The 14,165-nt window shown below is 39.0% G+C and overlaps 1 protein-coding gene across 1 annotated transcript in view; it reads right to left on the reverse strand.

Annotated features, from left to right (window-relative positions):
* Nucleotides 1–12,906, reverse strand: part of LOC109300639 (connector enhancer of kinase suppressor of ras 2-like) — a 152,060-nt gene extending 139,154 nt beyond the window's left edge. The window contains exon 1 of the mRNA XM_019521384.1: nucleotides 12,875–12,906. The gene's annotated coding sequence lies outside the window, so the exon portion shown is untranslated. The remainder of the gene's footprint in view (nucleotides 1–12,874) is intronic.
* Nucleotides 12,907–14,165: the final 1,259 nt, after the last annotated feature.

The raw sequence follows: 14,165 nt of genomic DNA on the forward strand, positions 1-14,165 counted from the left end.
GGAGTCCCACCAGGTCTCTGTTATCCCTATGAAATTGTAATTATTAGTGTTAAGCAGTAGGACAAGTTCCTCCTGCTTATTCCCCAAGCTCATGGCTTTTGTGTACAGGTAGGCAAGTGTCCCCTTGGGGTAAACACCTTCTCTAAGGCTTGATGCAAAAAAATACAAAACAAGTATTTGGTTTAGCTTTTTGGTTTACTTTCTTCTCTCTCTCTCTTTTATTCTGTCACCATTTTTCCAGTAAGAAAAGGTTAAAAAAAGAAAGAGAAATTAGCGGAAAGCTTAGTTCTCTTGTTCAATTTTTAATCCCCTTCAAATAAATGGAGAAAAAAGAAAAAAAAGAAAAAGAATGTTGGAATATCTAAATATATATATATATTTTTTGTTCTTGGAATTTTCCATGATCTTTTGTAACTAATCACCTCTACTTCATATTGTGCAAGTAAGATACACAGAAAAGGATAAAAGTATATATAGTATAATTTCCTGTTTTGATGAATTCAACTATTATAAGAAGTCAAATTTACCGTAAAAACAGAACTTTCTGTTCTCACATAAAAAGGATCCATCCATCAGGCTTAAGTCACCGCGGTAAGTTTGTGGTGAAAAGAGCAGAGAGTAAATTAAAATATTTTTTAAAGAAAAGGAAGTTTAAGGCCAGCCTTCAAATAGTAGGGACTGAAAGAAGCAGCCAAAAAAGAAAAATATTTATTTTACAGCATTTAGTAAAAGAATAGGCAGATTCCAAACCCCACCACAAGGCAGATTTTGTCTTAAAATGGTCTGTGTTTATTGGGTGTCATACAACAACACAATAATATTCTCTCTCAAATTATCTATGCTCACATTAATAAGATTATCCAGATATTCTTATCTATGGATCAGGGAGAAGAAGAAGAAACAGTTTAAAATGCTCTTCATAGAAGTTATAAAAAATGAGGTTGAACATAAGAACCCTATGACATCCTCCACTCATGGTCAAAGTTCTGTTTTAAGTTTCTGGTTCCTAGTGTCTAGTAAGCTAATGATTTTTTTGTTCCAAGGTCCTTCTTTTGAAAGTGTTTGGTAAATTTTCCTTAAGCAAGAGGCCTGTCAGGTCAGAAAGGAGTGTTTGTTTCTGTGAAAAATATATTTTCTTTGTGTCTCTCTCCTTTATCTTTTTTTCAGTGATTGTTCATTCTGGTGCATACTGAACGCTTAACTTGATAAAATATTTTGAAAAGGAATTACTTGTCATGCATAAAGGGTAAACTATTATAATGGATACCACACATACATATTGGTATTTTTGAAGATGTCTATTTATACAGCTTGGTATTTTTCACATTTATTGGCAAAGTGAACCATGTAATGAACGTAGAAAGTATGCTAGATTGTCACGGCGGGGGGGGGACCTAGGAGCGGCCGTGATCCCGCTAGCGCCCCCTACCGTGCTAAGTGAGTGATCCAGCACCCTTGATTCTCACCCGCCATGTCTTGTTGGTATAATAATTTTGATATGGGAGGCTGCCTTAAGATCCCCTAGGTCACAGTGTTCTGCTAACAACTGCCCCTCCTGTTCCAGATGGGGTGACTTGGTGCAACCCCGGCCTTATGGGCTACGCATGCCTCTTACCTCCCCTTTAGCACACCCCAAGCCTCGCAGTTATTCCAGACGTTCTCGTATCTCCGATCTACGCCCCCTCCGGGCCTTTACCCATGCGCCCTGCCCTCTCCAGGCTCCTTTTCACGCGCTCTTCTCCTCTTGGCCCCAATCCGCACATTCACCTCTCTCCAGGCTTCCCTCGCACACCTGCCCCTCTCCAGGACTCTTAACCACGCGCTCGCCCTTCCCTGGGGCGTCTATGCAAAACTGGTACCGCCCCCATCTTATACTAGCCCTCCCTGGGCTTCACTCTTGCGCACTGGCCCTCCCTGGGGGCCTATGCCACGTGCCTCTCGCGCTCTTGCCCTCGCTAGGGCCCGTGTCCACACCTCTCGTGCTCTTGCTCGTTGGTTCCCTTCTTTGGGCTCTGATCGCACGCGCCAGCCCGCCTTGGGCCTCCGCCCGCGCGCTCGCCCTACTCCGGGCTTTTAATCACGCTTCCCGCACTCTCGCCCTCTCTAGAATTAATGTACATGAATACAGCATTAAACACTCCATAAAGTGGGAATGCTATTAGTTTTAAACTAGCCAGTAGCTACCATAATGTCAGTGTTAAAGTGTAGAGATTACCACATCCAAGGTGCAAGACAAATTCAGAGTTTTATGAGTCAGAAGGATGTGATAATTTCTTTACCACTGAAAAACAGGCACAAGAAGCTTCACGCTTAGCAGCAATGAATCTATCAAATCAGAAGCGGTACTGTACAACTATTAATATCAAAGACAGTACTTAAACAAAGTTCGGGAAAAGTGATCCAAGCAAAAGTCAGACTTGTTTGATCTGAAGAGTATGCAAAGCTTTGAAACAAAGACTGAAGAAAAGAATATTTTAAAGCTTGGAGGCAAAGGGAAAATGCAATGAAATATAGCAGTGTTTAGTCAAAGAAAGATTGTGCCACACTAATGTGGTATCATTTTTTAAAATAAGATAACTAGATTAAACCTATCTGGACTTTAGTAAATCATCTGAGAGTGATACATGGGAAATTATTAGTTATGCTGGAGAACCTGTGTTTTAGTATAACTTGTAAGGAACTATATAAAGCAGAGACAACAATAGTTTGTGCTGAAAGGAGAACTATTGTGCTACTTGTAGGTTACTAGTGTAGTCCTTATGGTCTTGTAACCAGTCTTCATCTATTTTACGACAGTGAACTTTGCACCCAAGTACTATGCTAAATCTGCTGATTATACAGGTTGTGAGGAATCATCAATATCAAGGAGGACTGGAATATTAAGCAGGAAAAATTAGCTGATTTTGAGCACTTGAGTAACATAAAAAATACAAACTCTAAAAGTATTACGTATAATGTCACATCCTTAGGGACTTATAATGAGATTTCTGCTATAAAGCTGGGAACTCATCAGCTGGAAACAGAAGACGAGGAGAAAGACTCATGCATGTGTTACATTTATAGCACTATGAAAAGTGAACATACCATCGCTCAGGTTGTTTGTAGTGCTACAAAGATGATGAAAGTGCTATGAAATAATACCTCTTTCAAAGAGGATTATTTCTTCATTTTGTAGGGCTAGGCGTGATCCCTGTACCTCCAGCATCCAACAGTCCTCTGCTATCCCTCCCTCGCTGTCAGAGGGAGGGAGGAAGGGAGAACAGCTGGCTCTCTGACAGTCTGCCCAGGAGCAAACTATATGGGAGTCCTGCTGAGACCCTTCTGCTACTGCCACCACTGCTTCAAGAGCCCAAGCAGCAATAGCCTTTAAGATACAGATATATATATATAAAAAGATTTCATTTCTATAAGGATCCAGTACTACATTCATATCTGACTTTAGTTTAGAGTTTTGAATGAGTAGTGAGATTTTGGTCAGCAGTTTTCTTTCTTTCTTTTTTAATGCTGATGATATCTTTTTTTTCTGTAGAATGTATTATCTTCAATCCATAATCATGAACAAGTCTTTATGAGTCAAATGTTAAGACATCCCCTAGGAGGTTAATGAAGGCTACAATAAGAAGTCAGAAACAGTTATATAAGTTGCTAACAGGATCAGCTCAATTGACTTCAGCTCATGCCTTGCCAGCCGACTCCAGCTTTCACCTGTAAAATCTCAAATCTGACTTAATAGTAGGGTTTTCAGACTTTTTGTAATCTTCTGTGAAAAGGTAAGCACGATAGTTGAAAGATAAAATCACACTAAACTGATCCAAATTAAGATGCAATTTGCTCTTAATCATATACTGTGAGGATCTCCACAATTCCTTCTCTTTTTATTAAACCTTTTGTTACTTTCTGCCCATGTTCTTTCATTTCAGGAACACATCGTTACTATTGCTTAAGACACATTGTTGCTTTCTGCAATTAGCAAAGTAAGTTTCTAGGGAGTAATGTGATATCACCAGTGGGTCTAAATCAGGGGTGGGCAAAATACAGTCTATGGGCTGAATCCAGCTCACCAACTGACTGGATTCAACCCATGGCTACTCCTATGGTACTCCACATGGGGCTGAGGCCCACCCACTCCCACTGGGGCAGCCTGCTCTGCACTCCTGCCCACACTCCCAGACCAGCACATGCAGATTCCAGCGTGTCTGTTCCCAGTGCTGCTCTGCTCTCCTCGCCTCCGGTGGGAGTCACCTGGCTGAAGCTTCCCCTCCAACCTGCCCGCCCACCCAGAGTGGTGCAGCAGGGGCAGGAGCTGAAGTAAAAGTCACCACTGGAAGTGAGGGGAGCAGAGAAGCACCTGGCCAGATGCAGCTGCATCAGAAACAGCCTTGCTGGAAGCTGTCTAGGGCCTTGACTGGCAAGGCTGTTTCTCTCACTTCCAGCTGTGGCTCCTCCTCCGACTCTGGCCCCTTCCCTTGCTGAGCCACTCTGTGCTGGGGGAGGGGGGGAGAGCTTCCATCTGGTGGCTTGTTCTCCAGCATGCACGGCTCTGGCTCCAACTCCTGGCTGCTTTCCACCTGCTTTACCACCTGGCATGATGAGAAATCACCTATGGGTAGGCAGAGCAGGTGGGAGGTGGCTGGGAGCTGGAGCCCTGTGCACTGGGGCAGGAGCCACCCAGCGAAAGCTTCACCCCTGCCCACCCAGAGTGGTGCAGCAGGGAAGGAGTGGGAGGAAGAGCTGCTCCTGGAGGCGAGGGGAGCACAGCAGCATCAAGCCGGTTGCAGCTGCACTGGGAACAGCCCCATCAGAAGCTGTGCATTGACTGGGGCCAGGGCTGGGCCAACAGGTGTGGGCAGGAGTGTGGTGTAGCTGCCCTGGGCATGGCTTGACCCCATGCAGAGCACTACAGGAGCAGCCACAGACTGTACTGCCTGGGTGAGTTCTGCTGCATGTGCCCCCCATCTCACCCCTTCTCCCCTCACTCCCCGCTGGCTCCTGGGACCTAGTGCCCAACCAGTCCCCCTGGACAATACACATATCTGTACCTCACACACATCCCCATAAACCTTCCCACACCCCCTCAGAGGGCAGGGCATGCAGTGAGTGGATTGGTTTTGCCCACCTGTCCCACTCCCAAATACTGCTTCCTGCCCACCCAAAACCCCATAGGGAGTTTGATGAGTTGTTGTAGGGGTGGCGGTTGCTGACCTGGCCCACAACAGCTCATCAAAACTCTCTGTGTGGCCCTTGGGCCCAAATATTTGCCCACACCTGGTCTAAGAACATTGTTTTTGCAAGACACTAGGGAACAAAAGGCTGAATCTGAAAATCACGTGGGAACCTTAAAAATGGCAGTAAGATATGGCACAGAGAACAAACACAGTTACTCCAGTTTATAAGCTGCATTTCACTGATTAACTGGAATGTTCTGAAGAATAGGAACCAGAGCTGAACACATTTCCAAAAAAATCTTAATTATTATGCTACACAGGAATCATCTTCAGCCAGCAGAGACTTACTCAATCTCACTTGTACACTGAAAGACTCAAAACCTATGAAAGTATGAATATGATGACAAACACAGATCATTTATCTAAGTAGTTGATATAAATGGATCTCTAAAATTCAACAGATGTACCTAATTAAGGACAGAATTACATAAATCCCTGCATTCTTGATGCCAAAGACAATTTTATCCATTTAAAAGAGTAGAATCACTGACACTGACTAACCTAATTATTTTAGTTGTACAAGGAAAATTCTCACTCAGAACAATTTGTTTCCCAGATAGAAATAACTAGTTATTCTTCGTGCATAGGAACATCAGAATATAGGACTGGGAGGAGCTTCCTAGGTCACTAAGTACAGTTCCCTGCTTTTGCAGGCAATTGTTAACTAAAGAAATTCCTAAAATCACCACTTCAAATCCTCACCTATATATTAGATAGCACCAAACAAATGGAGTTGCCAGTATTAAAGAACCTTATAAGCATCCTATAAAGATAATGGCAATATTTTTATATGCCCAGAGCCCTCTGTGAAATATTTCATTTTTCCTCATCAGGAACCTGATTTTCATGTTCTAGTAGGTAAATATTAAATAACAACATTAAATAATGTAAACTGCCCCTTGGACTCTTTGGTGTACGCACTCCTTAACTGATTCATCTGGTTGCCACTGAAAACAAAGGACTTGCATCAATTTACAATAGCTAAGGATAAAACTTAACAAGTTAACTTGATACAATAGCTCTTTTCCTTAATTTGCCCACCCCATTTTATCTTCTCCTATCCCTTTGTAGCACCTTCAAGATAATTAATCTGTCCATAAATAAGGAAAAGTCACAATTGGACCAGAACAAATTGCCACATTTTCTAATGCTTAACACAACTGCCCATCATTTTGACTTTTCCATGTGATAGGCTGCAGTTAACAAACAGTGGCCATGAGTTTGCTTTACAAGAAAAGAACAGTCCCTTGAATGTTATTTACCTTTTATTATGCAGCTCATGTAAGGGTAACAATGTATATTACTGACACATTATTTTAATATCCATAGTTAGCTAGTGCCTATTCAGCTGGTATTGGAAATGCAGAATCATGGCAGTTGGATAGGGTGGGATATAAATCTAAACAACAACAACAATGCTAATTCTCATTAGTACTAACACACTTATCCTGCGCACTGCAAAGTGATAATACACACTTTCAATTAAATTAGGATAAATCTAGAGATGAATACAGTCTCTGATTTTTAGTTATTGTTTTGCTAACCATCAAGACCCAAACGTTTCAGCTGTAAGTTTTGTTTTATCATTGACAATTATTAGGAGGAAAAAAGAAGAGGATTTTACATATATCAGAAGTTTTATTGGGCGTGGGGGAGGGGCAAGGTGTTTCATGATCAATGTGTTAAGTGTCTGGCAGTTTTTTTGACAGATTTCTCTAGCAGGTTACCAGTTTTATAAGAGTAATCAGCGAATAATGGCAAGGCATGAATAATTCAGAGGAGGATTTGAATGTTACTGGTAAAAATGTCTAATTTTAGTGAGGTCTATGCCTGAAAACATACTTTCTTAGCCATGGCAACCTGATCATAGCAGTAGGAGATTCAAGAGGTAAAGACTAACAAGAGCTGACCCTTGCCCAAGCACCAATCTGGACCACCTGCATTATCCAGTACTGACAAAATGGGAAAGGAAAGAAAAGGAAGTATGCTCACAAATCTCACTCCCTTTATGTGTCATAATGGCCCCACATGTTCACTGAACAGGAAGAGTTACAAAATGGAACCCTGCAAAACTCAACAAAGATAACCAGTGGGGCAGATGATAACTGTCCAAAATTTACTCTTCAATAGTGCTCAAAAAGGAAATCCAGCACTAATCAAAAGCATGTGTCATGGAATAGTTTTTTGGAAAGAGACCTAATAATTGCTCTTTTGAAAGTTGCTGCCAATTTGTTCTTCCAAGCAGAGGCTCTTCCAATGTCCTTCAATAGCAGACTGACTGGCTTTCATCAGCCAAGCCAGAACCTTCTGCAGATTTGCATGTGTGCCTGGTGTTGGTATACAAGTGTCTGTTAAAACCTTTTTTTTCAGTTATGATGAGTTCTATCAATGGCTTCCACAACTTTGAAATAAAAAGTTGCTTTTTGATCTCAAATTTTATATCTGGTAGCCAACAGTTTAAAGAATGAAAACCAACAAAAGAGAGGCATTAACCTTCATATTTGGAGGTACAATGGTGCAATCTGAACTGTGATTTTACAATGGTACAATTTTAGGATTCCCTTATACCACCTGTAAAAAAAAAATCACAGTATTTCTCCTTAACTTGGTACAAAAGAGAAAACCATGTGACAGGTTTTTCTTATGTAAGATATGGAAAGATTAATCTGCATTGAAAACAGCAGGACTGCATAGAACTCTGCACAATATCCTCTTGTTTGCTAAGTCAGTACTTTTTAAGGAAGGGTCAAAATCTAACCACACAGCTGCTTTACCTGGCTACTTAAGAAGCCCCCTTATGCAACAGACTCTTCAAGATGCATCTAGTCACTGCAGGGAGTGGCTGCATTGTCCCTGAGCCCCAGTGAGCCCTCATTGCCAAAACACCTGTTTTGGTGCATCTCAAAGCCTGTTCTAATCCCTAATTGCTGCTGAACTGCCCCCAAACTAAGGCTATGTGTAAAAAACACTCTTTACTTTTTGTGCTTTACTTTTGAGAAGTGCCAGGTCCAGTCTAGCTGCATCTAAGGCCCTTATGTTAAATTAATGAGGAAGAGGAAGATAGAAGTTTGTAAGCATTTTTTATTGACTTCCTTAGGAAACCTTACTGTATGTGGATGTAATATTTACCAGGGATCTAATTATAAGATAAATGACACTTTTTACATTAGGTTATGCCAGCAATCAAACCTTTAATCATTCAAAACTCCTTAAAACCTTCAGTTTCAGGATATGCTTTAGATCCTGAACTTTTGACATTGAGCACAGATACTAACATATTTCTCAGGGCATCATATAGTGATTTTTGGTATTAATGGATCTTTGACTGAAGCACTAACTTAAAAGTGATGAAGTAAAGCCCATTAAAGTATAGAGAAAAGGGACCAAATTCATCATAGGTTTAACTCCACTGACTTAAAATTACATTGTACAAATTAATATATTTGTAAGGAAAGGTGCTGTATCTTGTACAGATTTTTGTTACTACTTTTTCGGAGAAAAAAATTAAATGACAATCATAGTTTTTATATTTCTTGAGATATAGTTATACTTCAGAACATGAATGCAATGTAGTGTAGACCTATCTGAGCTAGCTTTACTCTTTCTAATTCAAGCACTGGTAGCAGTCCAGATATCAGAGCCCACAGCTCTATGTAAGCTAATTATCCAAGTATTTTCCTGGCTTCTTGGTACAGTTTGCACTTTTTGCATCATCCCATACTGTGACAATCATACAGCTGCTAGTACATAAGCTAGACAGCTTAAAGCTTGGCTGCACCATGTACTACTGTTACACATAAACTTACATGCAAAAATGAGAAAATATTGTCCCGGTAAAGAAAGAATTTTACAAAATATCTGTTCCCTCATTTCTCCTTGGTTATTAATTGCAATCAGGGAAAGATGGGCTGAGGGCAAAGTGGGAGGGAGGAGGGAGGAAGTACAGTGGTACAGTTGCTGCAACCAAATTTTAAAATCAAGTTCTGGGAAGGGCAGAGCATTTCTGTTTTCTTGATTCAAGCTAATCTTTCTTCATTCCACAGGTGTTAATGACCTTCTATCCTTTTAATGGTCCTGATTTTCCACTATTCAAACTATCTGCAATTTTGTTGTCCGTTAGCCATTTCTGCTAATGTCTCTCTTCTATTTCGCAGCCCTGCAGACTGTTTCTAACTCTAGCCAAAAAAACCTATCTCAGGTGTGGTAATTTAACTCAGGTGTAGAAGTGACTGACAGTGAGGTATTCGAGGCACTATCAAGGCACTCAAGAAGGCTAGATTTTGTTTTATGAATCTCAATAAGAAACATACCTTTAACTGCAATCACTTCTGGACTAAGGACACAATATCTTATGACTATTTTGAGTGTTTTTTTACCTGGTTTGTTTTTGGTTTTTTTTTTTAAAACTATATATAATCTAGCAAATAAGTGTACCTTACAATAATTATATTTGTTTTTGCTTTAATCTTAAACTGAAAACTATAGCACTGGCCCCCTAGCATATTAGTAAAGTTTCTAGTTTCTCTTTAACTGGAGAAAAATGTTTTGTGTTTTCTGTGATGATGTGCTGCACCATCTGCACCCCAATTTGAAAATCCTAAATCCATCCATGACTACAATAATGCCATAATTCTTCATTAACTATGCAGTATGTACTGAGGTTGTGATTAAAACTATTTTTAGATGAACACCAATCAGTAGCTATTGATAGTCACCGAACACAAAGTACTGTTTTTTATGAAAGCACATCAGCAAAGATAAGCAAGGTTACTGCTTTATGCTGTACTATAACTGTTCCTTTACCCTATTATTCTAAGTGATTTGGCTAGCCAAGCAGAATAGCTTCTAGTGACTGTTTGTTCCAGCCCAATTTTTTTAAAATGATGCAGTTAAAATTGTTCAGCAAGTTAAAATATGATGTAGGGGGGGAAACAGGGCATATCTACACATTCACAGATTAACTTAATCAGAGATGTATAGCACGAGCTTTCATAAATGGGTCCGTATATGGTCCTATACATGCTGTCCCACTCCTAGCCAAGGTTTTGTAAAACTTATACTATACATCTTTGATTTAGTTAGTTTTTAAAGGTGCAAAAATCTACCTTGCCTTCTGCCTGGGCCCACACTAATATGATTAATGACCTCTCTCTGCTAACATGCTTAAAAGATACTTGCTAGTGTTTGGCAGATCATTGTTTTAAAGATGTCATATTCCTTGAGCATCCTCAGTCCCAAAATGAAGCATTTCTAGTCATCCCCTTGCTTCTTCTAGATCTCTGTCAGATTATGCATGTGCTATCCTCACAGAATGACTAGGAATGCTTCATTTTGGGACTGAACAAAACTTTTCCTGCAACAGTTCATTCAGGCTACTATGGTGCTGGAAACAGGAACTAAGAGAAAGAAGCCTCTCTTTTGTGCTCTCAGTATTTCCCTTGCTAGCATCCAGGCAGAAGGAAGAATGGGGGAGGAAGCAGCAGAAGTGCAGAGGGATGGATGAAAAATGGTAGTGAGGACAGAAGGACAAACAATGCAGGTTCCAGAAGCTGTGGGGAAACAAAGCGGTATAGTAACTGAGGAGGAAGTTGTAGGGATAGGAGCAGAACGGGGATACATAGGTATGAAGGGTACAGGAGAGGGATCCAAGCAAAGTTATACTAGGAGTCAGGGAGAACCAAAGGGAAAGTGGAGCAAAAGCTCATAGGTAGGTAGGCCACCACTGGGATCACAGGTGGCAGGTACAGGGGAACCAGGGAAGAAAGGAGTGGGGCAGCACGGATAAGAGCAGAGGGTGAAAAGATCAATGCTACATGTATGTGCACGTCCTGGAAAAGAACAGGGGAAAGACAGGGGTGGAGAGAGAAGGCTAATGTCAGGATGGAGATTATAATAGTAGAGGGGACAGGTGATAGCATGACTGTAGACCACTTCTCCAAAACCTGGGGTAGAATAAAAAATGCCACAAACAGCTGTGGAACCCATTGGCAAAGCATGTCTCCTTTTCCATGGTGCTGATGCGCACAGGTGACAGCCAGAGGACAATTGCCTGCTACTATCACTAATTACTTTCTCAACTCAGGTGATGGTGGGATGTGCTGTAAATCAGAAGTTAGATACAAACTGTACTGCTGAACAAAGTTAGGAGCAACCTCTTTCCAGGGGTGAGTTTTTGAGGAATTATTGTTTTACACTGAAATTTTAGGAATTTTACATTACTGTTAAAAAGGGAACACTAAAGTGGCAAAGTTAAACACAGAAAAGTTAAGAAATCCCTGAATTAATGTTGGCTATGAAACATTAATTTAGCTCTTCAGGGTGCATATACATTATGATGCAGTCTTAATTAATGACCCTTGCATCATTCAGTACACACACTGGATGGTTCTCTAGGAATGAATTAAGATTATCTGGTGAGTGAGACTGTAGTCTGCTCAATTTGTTTAAGAAGCTGGAAACTATGTAATTCATGAGGTAGTGGATTTCAACAGAGAAAAAAATGTCTCCTCTTTAAAGAGGTTGAATATCACCCTAAAGGACTGGGTTTTATCTCTGCCTCTGCTACAGGGTTCTAAAGTGTTTTCAAGCTTAACCACTTAAGATAAACTTTTAAATAAAAAATGTTCACATTTGTAGAATAATTAAATGTTTTTCATTTTTGCGTGCTTATGGTGAGATAGTTGAAGACAGACTTGCAGCTATGTATCCATAGCAGACACTGAAGTTGACTGGAACCGAGCACAGCAAGTGTTATAAAAATGCTTTCTATTCTGAAAAACAGGGGCCCAAACATTTCATCTTGGACACTCACAATTACAGACAAATATTTAAAGGCTCCATCATAAACATCTGGGGATCCCAAGCAAATTCACACAAGTAATCTCAATTCTAGCACTTCATAATATTTGAACGTTTGGCTTCACAAATTAAGTGCTCTTTAATGAATTGTTTTGGATGTAGTTTGCAATGTATTTTGTGTGTACTTAACAAGCTTATTATAAATGAATAAAAATAGTATCACTAGTATTTATGTTTCTTGGTACTGTTTGACTATATACAAACCCTAAAGAATTAACTGAACAGGGATTGCTCCTCCCCAGCATTTATTAAAGGCATGCCAAAAGATAAATAGTACTTAACATTTTTTATACAGCCAGGATTAACATTTTTTAAATGCTGATAGAACAAAAATAATCACAGAGGGACTACTGCCTGCAGTTGATTTCCAAAATTAGTAATACTCAATATTTACATGGCCTGTTTCATCTTCAAACTGCTTTGGAAATACTAATGCCTACTAAGGAAGAGAGAAAGTGAAAGATGTTTGCTCTGTTAACTTTTTATTAAAGTTTAAATTTATTTAATTGATATCTGAAACCATTTTAATCACAGGAAAAAATCAAGAAAACTTTTATAAATCAAAGAATTATCTTCATACTTGCTATAATCAGCAAGTGAAGAAGTTATGCAATAAAATCACTGATATCAAAGTCTTTCTCAATAAAGGCTGCAAATTACTTGTACCTTTCCTCCCACTGCACAAGAAAACATAGAAAGGGGAAAAGTACATATGAATTCCTTAAAAACATAATTAATATGGAATTCAGTAGGTATATATACTTTCAAGTACAAGGTGACAAAATTATTACCTTTCAGAATCTCCGCTGATTGTCTCCCCTGCTCTCTGTAGAAAAAACAGAAAGTAATATTTAGCGCTCAGTTAAAAAAACCCAACTTCCTTGGTGTGTTGAAGACGATGTTATCTGCAGGAAAATGAGATCATAGAAATAAACCACGATAATCACTCAGTAACTGCATGGGAAGGAAACTGAAAATATATTCAACTTTAACTGGAAACAATTTCATAACAAATGCAATGGTTTTAAAAATCCACATTTATAAAATAAACACTAACTGCTGCTGATGTTATAATCAAAGACCTTTAGAATATGTAATAGTACTTAAAAGCCAAATAATTATATTTCCTTTAAAATGTGGCAAATACCATATATCAGGCATACACCAGAATATTTGCATTTCAAATTCAATTTTATGGAAAGGATTCTAAGGAAAAGAAGGAGACTCTCAGTTGATCTACCTTTGCTGCACTAATATCATCAATGGGAGATATTGATAAATGCTGTTTTGGCAGAAACAGGAAATCCATAGATAAAAAAGAAAATTTGTAGACAGTTTTAATGATGAATTTAAATCAAATTTCTCTGAGGGATGCAAAGTTTTCTCATTAACTGATAAAGCAGTAAGACTTGTCTTTTATGAAATCTTCCAATCAGTTTAAAACCACAAACGTGCATCCCACAAATGTAATTTTTTTAAGCACTCTGAAATGTTTCTGATTTGGTCAATAACAATTGCAAACATCATGAAATGCTAGACACTTTTACAGGGTTTTTTAATTTTGGATTTTCTTTATAGTAAAATGTGTATATATCTTAACATTGATATATTATAGCTTTAACATAAAAATATCTAGCACATTCAGGTTAATAAAAGAGAGATTTTAGGTTAGTCATAACACTAGCTATATATTTCAAGTGTACAAACAGGAAGTCTGCTGGTTCTCTTTAATCATCTAAGCTATGAGTCTACATTTCCATGACAATTTTTAAATGACACATTATTTAAGGGATTTACATGCAAAAGTGTTATTCAAAATATCAATAAAAAGTTGAAGGGCTCATGCATACAAGAACACCAACGCTATGTGTAGAAGATGTTGTTTCTATATTGAAATTATGCAAAGCTTCAAATAACTTTTTTGTAAATTTGTAATTGGCCAAATTCTCTTTTCTTTTTTACCAAAAATCTTTGTACATGTTGGGTCAGACTCTCAGATCTATTATTAAAGTGTAAATCTGCAGTAAATTCAGTGAATTGACAGTTACCCCAATTTATACAAGTATAACTAGGATGCACATC

This window comes from Gavialis gangeticus, unplaced genomic scaffold, assembly GCF_001723915.1.
Source record: "Gavialis gangeticus isolate Ggan-Ray unplaced genomic scaffold, GavGan_comp1, whole genome shotgun sequence".
Classification (NCBI taxonomy): domain Eukaryota; kingdom Metazoa; phylum Chordata; order Crocodylia; family Gavialidae; genus Gavialis; species Gavialis gangeticus.